Genomic DNA, 21,401 nt, shown 5'->3' with positions numbered 1-21,401 from the left:
TCTAAAAAATTTTGTGTGGCTTTGAAGCTTTTAACAAGTTTCACTTTTATCCTTATATTTAGGCTGATCTTTCCCATTAAATGAGTTAGGCAATTGTGTAATATGACATTTACATACTATATGAAAGTATTGTCACTCTGGCCTACAAAGTGCCTAACAGCCTACAAATAAGTAGCTCATAGAATGCTACCTGGAAGGTAATATGTATTCATTGAACAGACATTCATCCAGTAGATACATTCTAAGAGAAAAGAAGACTCGGGAACAAAAAGGGTCCTTAACTAAAAAAGAGGTACTGATAAATATTTTAGATATATTTTTTAAAAAAATTAAAAATTTTTAAAGTTATTTATTTATTTTTTTTTTAAATTTTTTTTTTTCAACGTTTATTTATTTTTGGGACAGAGAGAGACAGAGCATGAACGGGGGAGGGGCAGAGAGAGAGGCAGACACAGAATCGGAAACAGGCTCCAGGCTCCGAGCCATCAGCCCAGAGCCTGACGCGGGGCTCGAACTCACGGACCGCGAGATCGTGACCTGGCTGAAGTCGGACGCTTAACCGACTGCGCCACCCAGGCGCCCCAAAGTTATTTATTTTTGAGAGGGGGAGAGAGAGAATTCAAGCAGGCTTCACACTATCAACGCAGAGCCTGATGTGGGGCTCGAATTCACAAACCACAGACAATGACTTGAGACCAAGAGTTGACCACTTAACTGACCGAGCCACCAAGGAGCCCCTAGATATAAATATTTTAGATTGTCTGTAGAGAAAATATCTATGAAAGGAAAGTATGAAATACCAAGACTGTATTTTATTACATTATTTTGCTTAGATATAATCTATTTGCCATTTGATTTTTAAGGTAGAAATTGGATGTAATGATCCATGATTTTCTAGGAGCCATTAGCCAAAGATGTCCATGTTTTATCAACTCCAAAAGGGAAAGGCCGTTTTCCAAAAATTTTTGGCTTGATCATCTGGGTAAATGGAGGTGCCATTTACCCAAAAGAAGAACTACTGGGATCAGAACAGAGTTGGGTGGGGTAAAGGGAGTTCAGTTTGGGACAAGTGAAGTTTGAGATGCTTGTGAGACTTCTTTTTTTTTTTTAATTTTTTAAAATCTTTATTTATTTTTCAGAGAGAGACAGAGCGTGAGCAGGGGAGGAACAGAGAGAGGAGACACAGAATCCAAAGCAGGCTCCAGGCTGTCAGCACAGAGCCCGACGCGGGACTCAAACGAACTGAGTTCTCAAACGAACTGAGAGATCATGACCGAGCCAAAGTCAGACGCTTAGCCAACTGAGCCAACCAGGTGCCCTAGATGCTTGTGAGACTTCTAAGCAGACACACCAAGTAAGCAGGTTAAAAGGAGAGCCCAAAGGTGGCATTTGGGGCTGGAAGTAGCCATTTTCAAGCTATTGGCACATAGAGTTTTCCAAACCAGCAAAATGGATATAAAGTATGACACAGGAGTTTAGGACAAAGTTGAAGTTAAAAACATACTTAGGTTTAAACACAGATAGTAGTTTACATGTTCACTGTGCTAAGTGCCTTATATGTCAATTACTCTTACTCAATGAGCCATCATTTCCATTTTATGAATTAGCAAATGAGGATCCAGAATTATAAAGTAACTAGTCCAAGGCCCACACTGCTAATAAGTACCAGAACTGGGACCCAGAAACAAGTCTGTTTTGTCCCCAAACACGTTATGTCCATGAGCACAATGTGCTATCTCTGCATCATTCATTTAATATTCTATAAGTGCCATGTGCTACTGTGTAAATAACCTCACTTTAATCCTCACCACAAATCTGCAGGGAAGGTGTTATTTTCTCAGTTTTGGTGCCAAGGAATCTGAAAGTCCCACAGGTCCAGTGGTATGTCTTTGGTCAACGGCTAATTCCAGGGAAGCAGGATTCATATCTTTGTCCCCCTGTATGCCATACCACCTCTTTGGCATAGAGAGGATAAAGATCTCTCAGGTGCATGCCTGGAGGAAGGCCTGAGCCGGAGAGTGATGTAAAAACTTCTTTGAGGTCCAAGGATTGAAAATAATATCAAGAGTTTGTAGATTACAGTATTAAGGGAAAGCTTTCCTGATTCTTTCTCTGGGAAGCAATGGATTTGTCAGGAGTCTGTTATTATCTGAGTAACACTAAAAAATAGAATGTTTTGAGAAATTAATGGGCAAATGTATCCAAGCCTCAGTATTCTGCAAAATGAGAAGTTTAGACTGAGGTCCGAATGTCCCCTAACCTTAAAATGTGTGAAGTTGAGATATCTCATACACTCCTTCAATTTACTGAACAGAGCATCCTGTTCCCATTGTGCACAGAGCCTAGTGATGAGGACCAGACAGACTGTCAGACTATCAACTAAGCTAATATTTAAGAAATAATTGTTACTCCTGGAAATTCTCTTGCCCCATTTTCTTCCCCCAGATCACATGAAACAGGACTGACACATCTTCCCTGGAAACTATCCTGATTTCTAAGTCACCCTGTTCTCTTTGCCCACCCAGAACATAATGGACTAACGAGATATGCACGGTATGCTGCAATTAATGTAGACTGTAATTACTGTTAATTTCCCATCCTGTTACAGTACAAGCAATGCTGAAGTTCAGAAGATCTGACTTTGTCCTGTGTCTATGCCATGGTTCTGGAAATTTCCAATCCTGTGATAGGGTGACGAGTTTTGCTTAAAGCAGGTTTAATTACTTAGAAAATCTCAAGGAATAGTCAGATGGCAGAAATTTGTTACCAGTTTCATTCAAAACAGCCCAGAGGGATTGAAGGAGAAAGATGAATATTATAGACAGTTTGTTACCTAGGAGGACAGATAGATAATAAACTTGGCTCCTTTTCCGGCTGAACTGTAAAAATCATAATCTCTCCCTTGACAGAGATTCACCAAATCAGTCTGGTAGTCTTTGGATAGCCTTGAACCTAGGGTTACTGGCAAGGATAAATGAAAATTGCACATGGCTGGGGTTGATCTATTGACCTTCCTTCCAAAGCCATGTTCTGAGGAGAAAGATACTTTTAGTAAAAAAAAAAAAATGCAGCTTTTCATGGATCATCTTCATTCAGAAAACCCCTAGTATTGATCAAGCCAGAGGTCCCATATTCCTTATGAGATATTTGTAATAAAATGTATATTTTAAGGCATTATTAAGATCAGAATTTAAAAGGAATGAAATGAATATGAATACTTTGGGTACATAACCTATTAAACTCCTCTATTTCCATTCAGACTGGATCACATCTCAGTAGCATAGTTCACATTGTGTAACTGGACACAAAGGTAGACATGGATGTGAGGACTCTGAATGCTTAACCTAAGCATGTAGATAACTAGTCTGCCTGCTGCTAGAAGACAGATTTCTAAGACTGTGTAAAGGCATACATTTGGAGATTTCTGCATGTAGTTGCTGTTTAAATGTTCATGTGCACTTGAACTGTAAGGTACCAACTCATTCTGTCAATCTTTCATGACTTCTATTTTCATAAAAGCTCTATCCCGGATCAACTTTTGCTTCAGATCCACAGGCATGGGCACTACTGTGTTAGTTTTATCAGGTATTCAAATGGCCATTCAAATCTTACTGCACTCAAAAGAAGAACCTTACACTATACAGAGACTACTGCTTTTAGCTAATGTTTATGGAAAGGGTGCTTCTACATAGGCACCAAGTTTGAGGAATCCGACTACTGTTGGCAGTGGGTCCCCCTGGAGCTCATGCCCTTAACCACTATGATTATAAAGTTTCCCATACAATACATAGATCTGATCTCTACATCAGGATAAATTAAATGCTCTCTGAATTTTCCTACTACTTCAATTTTAAAAAAATATTTAATGCATACTATATGGGCCATGAATGTAGAAAGAATTCCTTTAAAGCCCTCCAGTGAGGCTTTCTTCTTCTGACTCATCAAATCTCTTCTCAATAATGGTATCAATTACCTCCATGTTGTTAAAGACAAAGGTCTTCCTTAGCTTTCATCTTATTTTAATTCAAAAGCAGCCTTAATCAGAGTTGATTTTTCCATTCTCCTTTATGTATTTTCTTCACTTGGCTTTAAGTACACAATGTATTCCTGGTTTTCCTCTTGCCTCACTGGTCACTTTTTCTCAGTCTCCCAGACTTATTCCTCCTGTTCTTCTGACCATGATGTGTGCAGGACTCAATGTTCAGCCCTCTTCTCTCCTCATGTGCTATGTGTATATACATACCATTCACACATCAAATAGTTACAAATTTCTGTTTCCAACCCAGGCCTTTTTCCTGAACTTTGCACTTGAGTATTCACCTGTCTGCTTGGCATCTCCACTTGGATGGCTCAAAGTTAACAAGTCTAAGATAGACTCTGAATGTCACCCAAACCTTAGTAGCCTTCACCATCTCATCAGTGAAACTCCTCTTTCTAGTTGCCCAGGCTTTTAAAGTAACCCTCTTTTAGTGTCATATTCTCTATATTATCCATGAAGAAATCATATTGGTCTTACTTTCAAATATAACTAGAATCCAAGCACCTCTTACACCGCCCCTGCTATGACCCTGGCTCAAGAAGTCATAGTCTCTCACCTTCTTGTGGGTCTTACAAAACTTAACCCAGATCATGTGTGGTTGCTCAAAACTCTGCAAGATATCCATTAATCTCAGAGTAAAACTAAGGTCCTTGCAAAGATCTGAACAGCCCTATGTTACCTGCCTCTGTACCCTCCCAGTCCTGAGTTAGTTCTTTGTCTTCCTCTTCTCATACTTTCCTTGCCTATGGATCACCTTGCTCCAGACACTCTAGCCTCCCAACATACTTGCTATACTAGCTTCCAACACAACAGGTATGTTCCTGTCTTAGGGCCTTTGCTCTACCTTCCTTCTGCTTGGCACACTCTTCTCTAGGATGTCCTCTTGGTTTCATCCTTCATTTTCTTTAACTTTTCTCTTGTCAAATCTTGCCTTTTTAATCTTAGTCTTCCTTACCCTATTCTATAATGATGCTATTTCCATAGCACAACCATCTGTAGTATATTACATAATAAACTTGTGTATTAAGTTTATGATATATTGCCTAAGAGCTACAAGAGCAGGGACTTTTGATTGTCATTGCTGCTTACTGATGTAGCCCAGGTACCTAGAATAGGTGAATTACATAAATGAATGACTATTCATTTATAAAATAATTCATGTAAAACAATTCCCTTGGCACTAAACAAATGCTTAATGAAATCTACTTATTACTTAGCTTTTACAAATGGGAATTTTTTTCCTTTGGATCTTACCCTCTGAGAATTCTGTGAGACTCAGTTTATAGAAAAAGCAATATATTTCAAAGAAATGAATTTTAAAGTGCAACACCATAAGTAGTACATTATTATTACTGTTTGTGTACAAGGAGATTGGCCACTGGTACAGCTACAAAATAATAGAGGTTTACCCCTACATTTCCACCTCCGCCTGCCTGTCTTCCCCTCTTCACAGTATGCTCATCTCATCTCATTGTGCCAGGAATTTGATGAGATTGTATGCTCTTCATACTTTTATCATCAAGAGTGGTTCCCATAAAATAGTATGATAAACTAATTCATAAAGAAAGTATAAAATCTGATAAGGTTTAACTTATCTCCTTTTCCAGAGCCATTTAATTTTTTGTTCATAATTTTCTTTTAACATCCATTTTTGAGAGACAGAGACAGAGTGCGAGTGGGGGAGGGGCAGAGAGAGAGGGAGACACAGAATCAGAAATAGGCTCCAGGCTCTGGGCTGTTAGCACAGAGCCTAACAGACCTGAGATCATGACGTGAGCAAAAGTCAGATGCTTCACTGAGCCACCAGGAACACCTGGAGCCTTTCAATTTTTAAGGGAGAATTGAGTGTGGACTATGAATGTGATACAGAGACTGGAAAGGCGTCTCCCTTCTATGCACAATTCACTCTACTTAGATGACCAAATCATCATCTCTTAAAACCAGCTCTGAATATCAGGATTTAAGAGAATAAGATATTTGTGGGTATTGTCGGTTACAACTTCATCTGTGTTTCATTCAACATTTCTCCTTTGCATGTAGATTTTTATTGCTATCTCTCTTTGAAAGAATAATCTTGATGAAAGAAAATGGTTGCACCCCATCTAAGCCAGATAGAAATAATGTTTACTGGCAGTAGGGAGTTATCTAATGACATGGGAAATGGCCATGTCTTCTTAAAGATGCTTCATAACTTCATTGAATCCAACCTTTGGCAAGTAAACCTTCCCTTCTGTTAACTGCCTGTCACCTAAGAACTTTTGAGACATCAACTGAGATTTAAATTTTAGAAGCTGTTCATATTTAGAGAACACAAAAGCAGTTACCACCTGTCTAGTAATGCAGAGAGAACTTATCTCAAACTTAATAGATGCAAATGCATCTTAACTGGTGTCCTGGTTTATTGAGAACAATGTTTTTCACATGAATATCATCAGTATAGCTACTACAGTATAAGAAGATTGTCCCATGTTCTCATTAGTGCAGAGATTTAAGAACAAAGCCATAATTCTATTATTTATATAGCAACAATAAACATTCAACACAGGGAAGCATTGTCTTAATTATGGACGAGTTGTTTTCTAATGATTACTGAATTTTTTTTTTACCTTTCTTCCCAGCTTTATTTAATAAATTTTAGTGAAGCATTCATTACATAAAATCTACAGAGCTGGCTGACTGCTTTATACAAATATATTAATTTCAATTCAGTAGACACTGTGATTACCTACCATGTTCCAGGAATCTTGCCAGGCACTGAGGATACAGTGATGAATGAAGTGGTCCCTTTCCTCTAGAAATTGACAGCTTGATGAGACACTAAATAGACAATTAAATAATTAAAATACAATGTGATATTTCCACCAATAGACACATATAAGATCTAGCTATAGTACCCAGGGAACAGATGAGATATTAACTGAGATGCTAGAGATGGCTTCATATGGGGAAGACAAATGTGATTATAATTTGAAGACTCTGTAATAGTTTTCCAGGAAAGGATGGGAAGAGAATTTTATTGTACTTTGGGAGGTTTGCCTTTCAGTCTTGAAGGAAAATATCTGTGTGTTTGGGGGGGGGGGTGGAAAGGATGAGGAAGGAGAATCATAGATATTCAAACCAAAAGTTATAATGATGCAATATTTATAGAGAGACAGAATGATGTTTATTGCATACCAATCTACTAATCGAAACAAACTGTATCAAGTACCTTGTCATATCCAAAGATGAGTGAGACACAGACTCTTGCAATTTAATGAAAGAGATATGAAAATGATTACTTAAAAAAGTTTGAATAATGTAGTGTAATGATAGTCAGAAACACAAATTGCAGTGGGACTAGACTGTCTATTGTAACTTGGAAATTGATCAGGGACAACAGAGTTAGAATGAGGCTGGTGCATCAGGAGTAGAGGTTAGCATTTGCTCATCTGTAGGCCCTTGATCTTCTGGAGTGCCCCCATATAGCCTTTCTGAATGCCTTACACACATAGACCCATACACCACTGTATTCATGGGTCTCCCAAGCACAAGAATTCCTTCCTAGCTCCCACACTGCTTCCTTCTCTCCATCAATAGTTGACATTTTGGATCTTCTTGCTTCCACATCTTATTTTCCATTCTTTTTTGCAGCATGCAGATTTGGTATGTGATCTACTTCATGACTAACCACAGAAATCTCCAAGACTACTGCTAGCTATGATCCATGTTCCACATTCCATGATTAACTCTATGAGATACTGTACTCTAGAAGGAAATCTGGAAGTTATCCCAGAGTCTGGCAGCCATTGCTGGGCCACAGAATAACAACATGTAGAAAGGTGACTGGTGCTATATTGTACTCTCTTGCCAGGATTGGTACAATTTCATCCTTTCCTCCCCTCTTTCTTTTAAATTAACGTTTATTGACAACTTATACAAAAACCTTGATTTCTCACAAAACCTAACAAATCTTAAACTCCAGAGGTGTGTCCAGATTTGCATCTGAATGTACTAAATGCTTATAGGCAATTATAATGTCTGTAGAGTGTGAGCATCCTACCTTGCCTGCCATGATATACCTATCACTTGTTAAAATAGCTTCTTTCCAACCAGTAAGACTGGAATCTCAACCAAGATTAGTATGGCACATAGACTAACCAATTTATCTCAATCTTGGCTTCACGTTTGAGTCTCTGAGAGTTATTTTAAAATACTAATGTCTGTGTCTCACCCCAGAACTAGCTATTCAATCAGACTCTGAAGGATGGGACCTGGATTTAGTACTGTAAAGAATTCTGATAATCAGCCAGGGCTGAAAAACACTCATCACCAGAACCTAATGCTTGTAGAGCTGTCTAGAGATGAACTAGGGAACTAAACTGAGCTGGCTTTTCAGGTAGACCACATACAGAAATGGGAAGCTGGTATGGCCAGAATAAATATGTTAAGAATAAATGACCAAGAAATGCACTCATGGACAAATGGTATTGGGTAATTAGATGGACAGATATGTGAGTGGATGGATGGACAGACAGAATTTCAATAAGAAAAGATCAAGGTAGAGGGCATTTAAGTTGGAGGTCTATGGAAGCAGTAAAACCTTTCGGGAAGGTAGGAAGTCCGAGTGTCTGGCATAAGGAAAAGTATATGTAAACTGTAAGGCTTTGGTGTTCATAGAGTTGTCCTCACATCGACAGCATCAGCTTCTGGTTGCTGTTGGAAATGCAGATCTCAGAGCCCAGGTGACACCTGTGCTTGTGTAGGAGATAACACTAAAGCATGGAAGACAGACTAAGCCCACTTTGAGAGTAGGTTAATGATATTCAATGGGCACTAATACTGTCATTCACCTGGCTAATATGTCATTATTATATGACCTGTTTGATATAGAAGAGACTATACAGTACAGTGGGAAAACTTTAATTGAGAATATAGGAGATTGTTTATAAACCTAATACTCTCTCTCCCTAACTATGTGACTTTGGACAAAGTCTTTTAGCCTTTAGGTTTCTTTTACTCAAAAGGAAGATATTGAACTATGATGACTATTTTTTTTTTAGCTCTAAAATACCAATTAGGCATAATCACAAATATATACTTATCTACAAACTAACGAAAGTGGGAATGGTCTGTAAATCCTTGAACTTTTCATAGGGTTTCCCATTGTCAAGTAATTCTGCATGCTTGCCCATTACAATTTAGGTTTTCCTATTTCATCAGCCAGATTGTAATTTCAATTTGGTTGCTCAAATAGGAGTTTAATTTAAATTCAATAAGACATTTATTACATAATGTGCTAGCCAAATGCCATCCAGTTATTTAAGATATTCTTAATGAGGTTTGTCGTCCAAGTAATTATTACAGTATATTGCTTAAACTAGAAAATATGTACGTGCAAATCATCTTTTAACATGGAATTATGGCAATTAGAGGCATCTCCTTAGATTTACTTTAAAATAATTTAATACATCTAGATATTAATTGATCCAAACATACCTGTTTAATACCACTTAAAACTAATATTTATATAACTTTGTCATCAAAATTTGGTAGTGCTAATAGTTCCTCCAAGGAGAGGGAACATAACATTGGACAGAGACTCTGGTGTTCAAATCAGGTCAGAACAACATGGATTCAAGCCCCGATCTGATGTTTTCCAGTCAAATTGAACTGAGGTGAGATTCTTAAATTTCTGAATGCCCATTTTTATTACCCATGAGTTACAGATTTTATCCTTTATCTTGTAGAAAAGATAGTTGGGGATTAAATAAAGCATGTAAACTACGTGACATACATAGTAGACAAAGAGGTGTGGCCATATTATAATAATCCTGCAAAGTCTAAGCTAAGAAAAAATGTTGTTAAACAAAAACTAGCTGATTCATGATGTTTAAAATACAATTTCAGGGTTTGTGCATGTGTGTATGTATGTTTCACTCAATTTATTATTTATTAATTACAGTAAATGCTCAAGAAAAATTTGTTGATTTATTCAATTTGACTTCTAAAACTCCTTGTGTTTACAACCCCACCATTTTATTTCATAATGCCAGTAAAGGTCTCTGCGATTGGTCTGTTTTGCAATTTGGATTTTCAGGTAATAGTTTTTCACAAAGTAAAACACAACTAAATATCTAGTTCTTTCTTTTCCCCTTTAAATGTACCAGTGAACTATTTTTACTGCTAATTCTAATTTCCAGTACCTAATTCATACCCACTGAAAATGCCTCAGGGCAATGAACTTGCCCCTTAGCATCCTTCCTGAATTACTTTCTCACTCTCAGTTCATAGGTGAGAAGCAGAACCTTTTTTTCCCCCCAACTCATCTCCTTTCCTCTCAAATCAACAATTTCTTTTTGTAGGATGTGAATCACATTGTTCTCTCCTACCTCCACTATGGGACAGTATGGAGAAGACAAGCAGGGAAAGACCTTTCTAGAATCCAGTCACTATAAAAATAGGCAGATTAAACCATTTGAAAAATGAAACATTTAATCAAGTCACCTGCTTCATAGGAAACATGGTATCAAATACCCTGTTCTGATTCATTCTGTTCCAGAGAGAAATAAAAATTATTTACGTGTTTTATTCATTTCTGGTCAAATGAATAATTTATTCATCCCATTTGTTTATTCATATGTATATCACAAAATGTATGAAGTTTTGCTTAACTGTTGAGCTCTTACTACAACTTAAAAATAGTCTAAGCTGAGGGAGCTGCTGAGGTTTGGAAGGAAGGAACTAAAGATATAAGATCTAATCTTCTCCCTTCTAGAGTGTGATGGTAGAGACCTTGTATAAAAACATAGAAAGGGAATGATGTATATCAAAAATAAAAGTTCAATTTGATAACCACTGGAAAGCAGAAGAATGGTTTGTGGTTTGGCCTAGATGGAGCTCAGAGTTCATATGTAAAATAGAGGAAGCTGATAAGGAAATTTGAAACCAGACTGTGAAAACCCTTAAATCACTCACTCTATTAAGGCATAACCTTCATGGGTAGGCTTTAATAATTAGTAATCAGAAGAAGTTGCCAGAAGCACCATTAAGCACAGAAAGAACTATACCCTCCTTCCTGGAGATATGGCAACTAGCTGAGCCTCGGGATTTTGCAAAATTGAATGTTTAAGTCACAGGCTAACTCGTGCAAGCTTCAAACCTTCATGCCTACTTGTAGCCTGAAAGAATCTTGAGTTTTTTATTATTTAAATGATCTATTTCCATGTCTGTAATGCCTATAATCACCTACCTAAAATTCAATGTTTAACTTTTTAAAATAAAATACCTCTCTATTTGATGTTCGGGCCATAGACTGGTATTTGGGAAGGACTGTAAATATATAAAGTATGCACACACACATACATGACATGAATAGATAATTGCTGAGAATAGGAAATTGTATCTGGAATTCCTATAAGTAAATAAATTTGTAGAAAAGAAGTAATGCCTATAAGAGATGCATCTCCCAAGAATTACATGTATCAAACTTCAAATACCATAATATCCACTAATTCTTAGGCATATGAAGGCATTTGACAATCTTCTGATTAAATCTTTCTCTTTCTCCCCTTTTGGTAGGATCTAAATCAAAATAGTGACAGAAACAATTTCAGAAGGGAAAATGGAAAAGTACATAGGATAGTTGGAGTTACATGCATGTCTGTGCATTCTCATGATTTATATTCTGTTGACTTCTGTAGTGCAAAATAAATAAAAATTCAAGCCCCTTTTTACTTTGGAACTGTGATTTTGGCAAGATGGAGAAAAATATTTTACCATATAAAGAGGTAATTTTTTTTTGGTAACATTTTATGTTATCATGTAACCATTCACCATATAATTTCACAGACCTTTTCAATAACTTCTTAAGGACAAAAAGTAATTACCGAATCACCGTTAAGAGCATCTGATCTTTAAACATCTGAATAAACGTATAAACTGCTTATTATATATCTTTATTCTCTCATCCATTTTTTTCAACAAACATGCATCCAGGGCCTCTAGTGTGTCAGGAATTGTTATGTAGAGCAAGTCTGTAACAGAGGGAGAAATGGGCCAGGAGGGTTAAAAGGTAATACTGTATATTGAAAATACCAGATTCAAGGAAGAGTCAGTGGGATAACAGCACGGCCTAGGTATACCTATGGAGATTTGAAGTGCTTTACCTCTCCCTACTGAAAACAAGAAAACAAAACAAAACAAAGCAAAAAACCAACAAAGCACAGAACTAGATGTCTTGTGATCTCGGGTAAGTGGCTCAACATCTCTGTTCGCTTAGTTCCCTTATCTGTTAAATTGGAAAATAATCCCCAGTTCATAATTGCAGGGTGGATAAAATAGGTTACTGTATGCGAAAGCAGTCTGTAAGTGATCAAATATTACTCAATATGGGTGGTTATATCTGTTCCTGTAGAGATGAGGAGGACCAGTGCTGAGCAGACCTGGGGTATGTGGAAAGAGTTATCCTTCGTAGGGCAAACTGAAACCAGAAGTTATGTCTTGGTAAGAGTAAGAAAAGGTGCAGCTTTGTGAGGGAGTACATGCAGGTGATAATAATTCCTATCATGGTGAAAAATAGGGTTCACAAAGCAATATGGAAGCAGATGTCAGAGAATCTGCTTATCACTTTTTTTTTTTATCAATAGCCACTTCGGAGACCTATCAGTTTGTCAGTGTATTCATTTAGCCAACTGCATAAAATTCTCCTTCAGACATAACAAAGGCATGAACAAAATCAGTATTCTGGCAGTATTAGTGGCATTCAGCTTGATAAGCTGTGCAGGAAGCTACTTGTCAAGGCCCTGTGATAATGAAAATGGCTCTCTTCACATTACAAAGATATTACTTATCTCCCATAGTTTGAAAGCTATAAAAATTCTTATGCTTTTCATATTTACATTCTAGGCTTCTACATACCAGTTAAGTGCATGACATTTTGTTTCTGCTATTCTTGCCCAAATGTATGAAAAGATATGTGGGTTGCTGTTATACTTTGTTTTAGGAACCAGTCAAAACATGGTTGCCTGTCACTTTAAAAGACTTTTTAAAACTTCAAACTTCTTCGTTGTTGTGACTATTGACCATTTTTTCCTCAGCCTGGAGACAATGATAATAAATTCCAGGTGTTTACCATGGCACTGATAAGGAGGCTTCCAGATAATAGACTTCTGCGAAAGCACAGTCTCACCACGAACAGGGGTTGAAGGGGGCATCTGCTAGCTTATTTGAAGTAAGCACCACAAGAAACAAACTGTAGTTAATATTTTTTTTTTAAGCAAGATCAAAGGAATGGATCGAGAGAAGAGACTTTACATGGTCTTTGGAAGCCTTTGCTTTTTTTCAGGAAGGTTTTTTGTTTCACATGATCACCATGTCTATAGAGGTAGAGAAGCATATTATTTGAAATAATAATCATTTAGCTCAGCGCGTCCCAGGTAATGTTTGTACAAACTGCTACTGTTTCTTAGTGTCCCAGGCTGTGAAAATCATTGGCAAAAGTAAATACGTAGGTAAATAAATAAAAAAAAAAAACAATGGTCATTTAAAAGATAAGTAGTTTGTAAGTCTACTAATTTTTTATATAAAAAGTAAACTGACATGAATGCATTAAACTTTACTAGAATAATCTCATCTTATTAGATGTTCAGTAAGTGCTGGCTACTTAATACTTTATTTTTCATCTATATGTTACTACTTTGAGTCCTAAAAACAAACTTATGTGGTAGCACAAGATGAGGACAATGAAGCTCAGGACAGAAGGTAAGTTGTCTACAGTCATGCACCATTACATAGTGGACAAGGAATTTAAATCTGGGTCCCAATGACAAATAAAGATGAAACTTGAGCTCAAGACTCCCATCTTTATGGACATATACAATATATAGCTAATCTTTCTAGCATTTATGTGCATAGCATTAATTTTTTGAACAGTAAATTATATAGACAAAGGTCAGTGCTTTCAAATAGTTAACATTAGTTAAAATTTTAAAAATTTATTGACAGACATATATATGTAAATACATACTCTTGAGTTAGAAAATAACACAGAAAACTTTCATTCCTTTGAAATACCATTCTGTTCCATTTTTCTTACTCCTTTACAGAGGTAATGATTGGTGTGCACAGTGTATATTGTCCCAGTCCACCTGTTACATTTTAAATCCATATACATGTATCCATAACCAATTATATTTTCATGTGTGCATTTGAAACATTCATACAAATACCTTATGTTTTCCATTTTGTTTTGAAACTTGCTTTCCAAATTTTTATTTCATCTTATGTGTTTGAGATGTATCCATATATATAGTTTTTTTTAAATTTTTTTAACGTTTATTTATTTTTGAGACAGAGAGAGACAGAGAATGAACAGGGGAGGGGCAGAGAGAGAGGGAGACACAGAATCTGAAACAGGCTCCAGGCTCTGAGCTGTCAGCACAGAGCCCGACGCGGGGCTTGAACTCACGGACCGCAAGATCATGACCTGAGCCGAAATCAGACGCTTAACCGACTGAGCCACCCACGCGCCCCTATAGTTTTGAGAAATAGTTCACAGTTTTAACTATTTTAAACTTAGTTGTCCATGGTGTGAACACTCCATTAATTATTTTTTTCATTTCCTTATTGGTAGTCTTTTTTTATTTTTTACAGGTACAAACAGTTGCAGTAAATACCTATGTATGCATTTCCATGTGTATCTTTGTGAGTGTTACTTTAATGCACATAGCTTAGAAGTGGAATTATTAAATCACAGTATAAGCACATTTTAAAATTTTGTAGACATTGGTAATGTTCCTCAAGGAAGCTGTCAATTTATACTGTGGACTCTATTTGCCAACCTGATGGCTATGATACAGCATCTTCTGCTTTTAAGTTTTCTTTTCTCTTGAGTAAATACCTGGGAATTAGATGGCTGAATCACATGGCCCTTCTATGTTCAACTCATCAAGAGATTGTCACCTGTTTTTCAAAGGGGTTGTACCATTTCACATTCTTGCCAGAAGTGTATGACAGTCCAGATTCATCTACATTCTTTCCTGGTTCCTCCATATTCTCACAAACACAAGGTGTGGTCAGTGTCTTTCATTTTAGGAGTCTAACGTATAGTGATCTTGGATTGTGCTTTTAGTTGCATTTCCCAGTCACAGATGATACTGATCTGTCTGTCATATACTTAAAAATTTTTATATTTTATATTTATAAAATTTTCATATTTAAAAAAATTATTTGTCTTTAGACATTTTAAGATAATTATAAACTCACATGCAATTGTAAGGAACAATACAAAGGGATCTCATGAATTCTTTACTCGGTTTTCCCCAATGGTAGCATCTTGCAAAACCATAATACCATAGCACAACCGGGATATTGATATTGATGAAGTCAAGATAAAGAACATTTCCATCATCATAAGGATCTCTTACATTTCTCTTTTATAGCCACACCTATGTCCTTCCCATCCCCACCCCCTTCTTAATCCCTAGCAACCACTAATCTGTTCTCTATAATTTTTTTTTCATTTTGAGAATGTTATATAAATGGAATCATACAGTATGTATTTTTAAGGATTATTTTATTGAGTATAATTCTCTGGAGATTCATCCAGGTTGTCATATGTATCAGTAGATCATTCCTTTCTATTGGATAGTATGGATGTGTTAACAGTTTATTTCTTCATTGGTTGAAAGAAATCTGAGCTTCCAGGTTTTGTCTATTATGACTAAAACTGCTTATAAACATTTATGTACATGTTGTTGTGTGACCATAAGTCTTCATTTCTCTGGGATAAATGCCTAGGAACAAAATTGTTGGGTTGTATTGTAGTTGTAGATTTAGTTTTTAAAAAAAACTGCCAAAATGTTTTCCAAAGTTGCTGTGCTATTTTACATTCCCATTATTTACATTATTATTTACATCATTATTTTGCATACAGGCCAGCATTCTCTGTTGTCACTCACTGTCTTGTATTTTGCCATTCTGATAGGTGGAGTGCTATCTCATTGCGTTGGGGTATTAATTTGCATTTCCCTAATGGGTAATGATGTCGAACATCTTTTCATATTCTTATATACCATCTGTTTATCTTTAATGAAATGTCTTTTCTCTTGCCCATCTTCTAATTAAATTGTTTGCTTTCATTGTTTTAAGATCAAATTTTCATAGTTCTTTATATATTCCAGATATAATTCTCTGTGTATGTGGTATGTAAACGTTTTCACCCATTCAGTAGCTATTTTTTTTTTTATTTTTTAAACAAGGTCTTTCACAGAGCACAATTTTTGAATTTTCTTGAAGACTTAGTTTTTTTTTCTTTTTATGGATTGTGCTTTTCTCCTTTTATAGATCAGCCTAAGAATTCTGTTTAGCCTTAGAAGCCAGAAGATTTCTCCCATTTTTTTTCCTTATAGTTTTGGAATTTTGTGTTTTACATTTAAATCCATAATCCATTTTGAGTTTTTTTTTTTTTTTTTAATCTATGGTTGTCCAACTGCTCTAGCAGCAGTTGGAAAATGCTATCTTTCCTCCATTGAATTACTACTGCACCTTTGTCAGAAATCCATTGGGCATATTTGTGTGGATTTATTTTTGGGTTTCCTATATTCTGCCCCATTGGTTTATGTGTCTATACCTCTGTCATTACCACAGTCTTAATTATTGTAGCAATATACAAAGTCTTATAATCAGATATACTGATTTCTCCCAACTTATTATTCTTTAAATTTGTTTTGGCACTTCTGGGCTTTTTTTTTTTTTTTTTTTTTTTGCATTTCCATATAGATTTCATTTAATTTTATTTGTAAGTTTATTTATTTTGAGAGACAGCACACATGAGTTAGCATAAGCAAGGGAGGGGTAGAGAGAGGGAGAGAGAGAATCCCAATCAGGCTCTGCACTGTTAGTGCCAAGCCTGACATGAGGTTTGTACTCATGAACCCTAGAGATCATGACCTGAGCCAAAATCAAGAGTCTGACGCTCGACCAACTGAAATACCCAGGTGCCCATCCATATAGATTTTTAGTACAAAATTTTACTACAACCATGTCTGAAATTGAGTTAAACCATGTCTGAAATTGAGGGAGAACTGGTATCTCTACTTAGTTGAATTTTTTGTTCTATGAGTATATTGTTACATTTATTTAGATCTTTGATTTCTTTTGTCAACACTGTAGTTTTCAGCGTTTAGGCCCATGCAATTTTTGTTAGATTAAACCAAATATTTCATTTTTTAGAGGTTATAAATTGCCTTTTTAATTCCAATGTCCAAGTGTTCATTGTTAGTATATGGAAATACAATAAATTTTTGTATATTTATCTGGTAACCTTTAATCTTGACGTATGTACTTAGTTCTAGGAGTTTTTGGTTTTTATTTAATTTGTAGATTCCTTGAGATTTTCTATATAGACAATGATGGCATTGCAAATAACAGTTTTAGTTCTTACTTTTTTATTTGTATGCATTTTTTTTCATTTTCTTGCCTTACTGAACTGGCTTGAACTTGCATAATATGCTGGATAAGAGGAGTCAGCTCAGACATCTTTGCCTTATTTCCATTCTTAGGGAGAAAGCATTCAGTCTTTCTCCATTATGCATTATGCCAGCTGTACGTTGTTTATAGATGCTCTTTACCAAGTTGAGGAACTTTGCTCTATTCTTATTTTCCTGAGAATTTTTATGACGAATATTAAATTTTTTCAAATGCTTTTTCTGCATTCATTGATATAATCATACAATTTATTCTTCTTTACTTTGTTAAGATGGTGGATTACACTGATTGAACTTGAATATTGAGTCTGTTTTGTACTCTTGGAATAAACTCCACTCAATCATGGTATATAATTCTTTTTATATATTGCTGAATTCTATTTAATATTTTGTTAAGGTTCTTCTCATCTATACTCACAAGGAAAGTTAATATGCGATTTTCTTTTTTCTTTCATGGATTTTCCTTGTCCCTCATTTTGGTATCAAGATAATATTAGCTTCATAAAATAAATTGAGAAGTGTTAACCACACCCCAAAAGAGATTGTGCAGAATTCAGGCTAATTTTTATTTAAATGTGTCATAGAATTTGCCAGTAAAACCATCTCCTCTGAAGGTTTCTTTTGGGGGAGTATTTAAATCAAAAATTAAATTTTCTTAGAAGAGCTGTTCTAGTTATCTATTTCAAATTGGGTGAGTTGTAGTAGTGTTTTTTGAGTAATTGATGCATTTTGTCCAAGTTGTCAATTTATGTGTAGATTTACATAGATTTTTTCCTAGTATTTCTTTTTGTCTTTTGATGGCTGCAGGATCCAGTAATCCCTGTTCTAGTCCTGAAATTGTAATTTGTACATTCTTTTTTTTTGTCTTAATAGAGGCTTGTCAATTTTATTGATCTTTCTGAAGAACCACTTATTTATTTTATTGATTTTCTCTGGTATTTTTCTGTTATATAAATTTTATCTATTTCTGCTTTTATCTTTATTATTTCCTTCCTTTTCTTTGTTTGGGTTTATTTTGCTCTTCTTTTTCTAGGTTCCTGAAGTGGGAGTTTAGATTATTGATTTGAGCCCTTTCTTCTTGTCTAATGTGTCCACTAGTGACATTATGTTTCCCTCAGCACTGTTTTAGTGTGTCCTGTACACTGTGGTAAGTGGTATTTTTATTTTCATTTTCCAAAATATTTTTTTTTATTTCCCTTGAGACTCCCTCTTTGAACTATGGATTCTTGAGAGTATGTTTTTTTTTGTTTCCAAGTGTTGGTTTCCTGTTATCTTTATGTTATTGATTTCTAGTTTGGTTGTGTGGTAGTTGGAAAACATGATTCCTTTATATTGTTTTATGATCCAACATATGACCCATCTCAGTATAAGTTCCATGGGGACTTGAAAGGAATGTGTATTTCAATATTGTTGAGTAGTGTTCTATAGGTATCAACTAGATCCTTTTGTTTGATGGTGTTGTTGAGGTGTTCTACTCCTTGCTGATTATCTATTTTTTTCTATCAATTCTTGAGTAAAGGGTATTGAAATATCTAACTGTAATTATGAATTTTTAGATTTCTCCTTTCAGTTCTATCAGTTTTTACTTCATATACCTTATAGCTCTATTTTTGGTGCATAACCATTTAATATTGGTTTGTCTTTTCAGTGGATCGACACTTTAATCATAAATTGTGTCTCTCTCTATATTTGGTAATTTTCTTTACTCTAAAGTCTACTTTGGTATCAATATAGCCATTCCTGCTTTCCTTTGATTAATACTTTTGTGAAATACCTTTCTACGTTCTTTATTTATAAACCTATCTATATTATTGTATTTCAAGTGAGTTTCTTATAGACAACATACAGTTGGGCCAGGTTACTCTATTCCAATCTTTCAATTTGTATATCTAGATGAGTGATAATTACATTGGTAATTATTGGTATGTCAGCGCTTAAGTCTGCTTTTTTTCTCCTTTTTTTCCCATTTTTCATTTATGTTTTCTTTGCTGCCTTACTCTGGATAACTTGAACAGTTTTTACAATTCCATTTTAATTTATTTATGTTGCTTTTTGATTGTATCCCTTCTTACAGCTTTTTTACTGGAGGTACTACTGCATTAATGCCTTATGGAGATACAAGTGCAGATCAGCCTCCATTAACAACTGAGCCTCCATTTCGCACTCAGCCTCCATTAACATCTGAGGTGGTGGGGGGGGGGAGGGAGAGTGGGAGTTCTAGCTCCTTTTGTGATTTACACTGACAGTGTGGTCAGAGTGACCTCATTACCACTGTATGATGGTAGAATTCCAGACTCCCTACCTTGTCCCACTAACAATGGAGGGAGGAGGAGTTGCCTTCTTACTGGCTGGAGGGGATGAAATCCTGGCTTCCTACTTGGCCTTCTCTTCTACCAATCTGGCAAGGATGTTGGGTGACTCATTACAGCCTCCCAAATGTAAGAGTGTAGTCTCCCAACTCAGCCTTTGCTGGTAAGGGAACACATGGGGCCACGTCTTTTTCATTAGTGTCTGGTTAACGTAGAGAGGTTATTATCTTGAATTTTCTGTCTTGTTAGGCTGTCCCTTTCCTGTCCTTTAGCTAGAAAGGGCAGGCTTTCAAAGGGGCTTTTATTTTTGTCTGTACCTGTATGTATTTCCAGGTTGCTGGCTTCTTAAGATTGGGATATGTAAGTTAAAAAGAAAGCCTAGGGAACTCCTCACCATATCGTTGCTCAGGTCCTGAGGGTCCAGCCAGTCTGCTTTCTTCTCTTAACCTCTCAGAGTCTTCTTAAGTTCCTATTATAAATAATGTCTCACATTTCTAGTTATATTTAGGAGAAAAAGGGAAAAGTCCATCTACTCCATTTCCCAGAAATAAAAGTTCCAGTTTCTAGTGTGTGTTTTTGCCATTTATATATCTTCTTTGAAGTGTCTATTTAAATCTTGTGTCATTTACTGATTTGGTTGTTAGTTTTCCATTGTTTACTTTTCGAGAGTTCTTTATATATTCTGGATACAAATCCTTTGTTTTATACATGCTAGCAAATATTTTATCTCCATCTGTGGCTTATCTTTTCATTCTCTGAAGAGTGCCCTTTGAAGAGCGGAAATTTTGTATTTGTATAAAGTTCAATTTTCACTTTGTTTTTTATGTATCATGTTTTTAGTGTTGCAGTGAAAAAAATCGTTGCCTAATTCCACATCAAGATGATTTTGTCCTGCTTTCTTCTAGAGGTATTGTAGTTTGGGATTTTATATTTAGTTTTGTTACCATATTTGAGTTAATTTTTGGATATGGTGTGAAGTATAAATTGAGGTTATTTTTTAAATATTTCTATCCAAATATTCCATCACTATATATTTAGGTTTGTACTGATTTGCCTTTTCTGTGTTGATTTTCCTTTTTACTTTCATCAAAAATCAATTGTCGAGAAATGTATGAATACACTTAGGAACTCTCAACTCTGTTCTATTTAGCTTTTAAAAATCATTTTGCCAGTACCACACTACCTTTACTTCCTTTTAACCTTATAATAAATTTTGAAATCAGTTGATAGTCATTCAACATTGTTTTTGTGTTTCAAAGATGTTTTGACTATTCTTTGTCCTTTATATTTCCATATAATGTTTAGAATGATATTGTTTATAATTATGGTTCCAGTTTGTTTTTACACACACACACTTGAAATTAGGGTGAGGGGAATGAGAAGGAAGAGAATAGAGGGGAAGATTTAATTTACATATGTCAGTAGTATAAAATTATTTCTCTGTTTACTATTATACTTACATCATATTCTTTGCTTTGAATTTTTTATCTTTTCCTCCTAATAAAGTCCTTTACTTCTTTTAATGACAGCATTTTTTTTAATTTTTTTAACGTTTATTTATTTTTGAGACAGAGAGAGACAGAGAATGAA

Source organism: Lynx rufus, unplaced genomic scaffold (genome assembly GCF_022079265.1).
Source record: "Lynx rufus isolate CCGP_SWC_20201006 ecotype Redwood Valley unplaced genomic scaffold, mLynRuf1.p SCAF_5, whole genome shotgun sequence".
Classification (NCBI taxonomy): domain Eukaryota; kingdom Metazoa; phylum Chordata; class Mammalia; order Carnivora; family Felidae; genus Lynx; species Lynx rufus.
The sequence above is the reverse complement of the archived record's forward strand: the minus strand, read 5'-3'. Positions refer to the sequence as shown.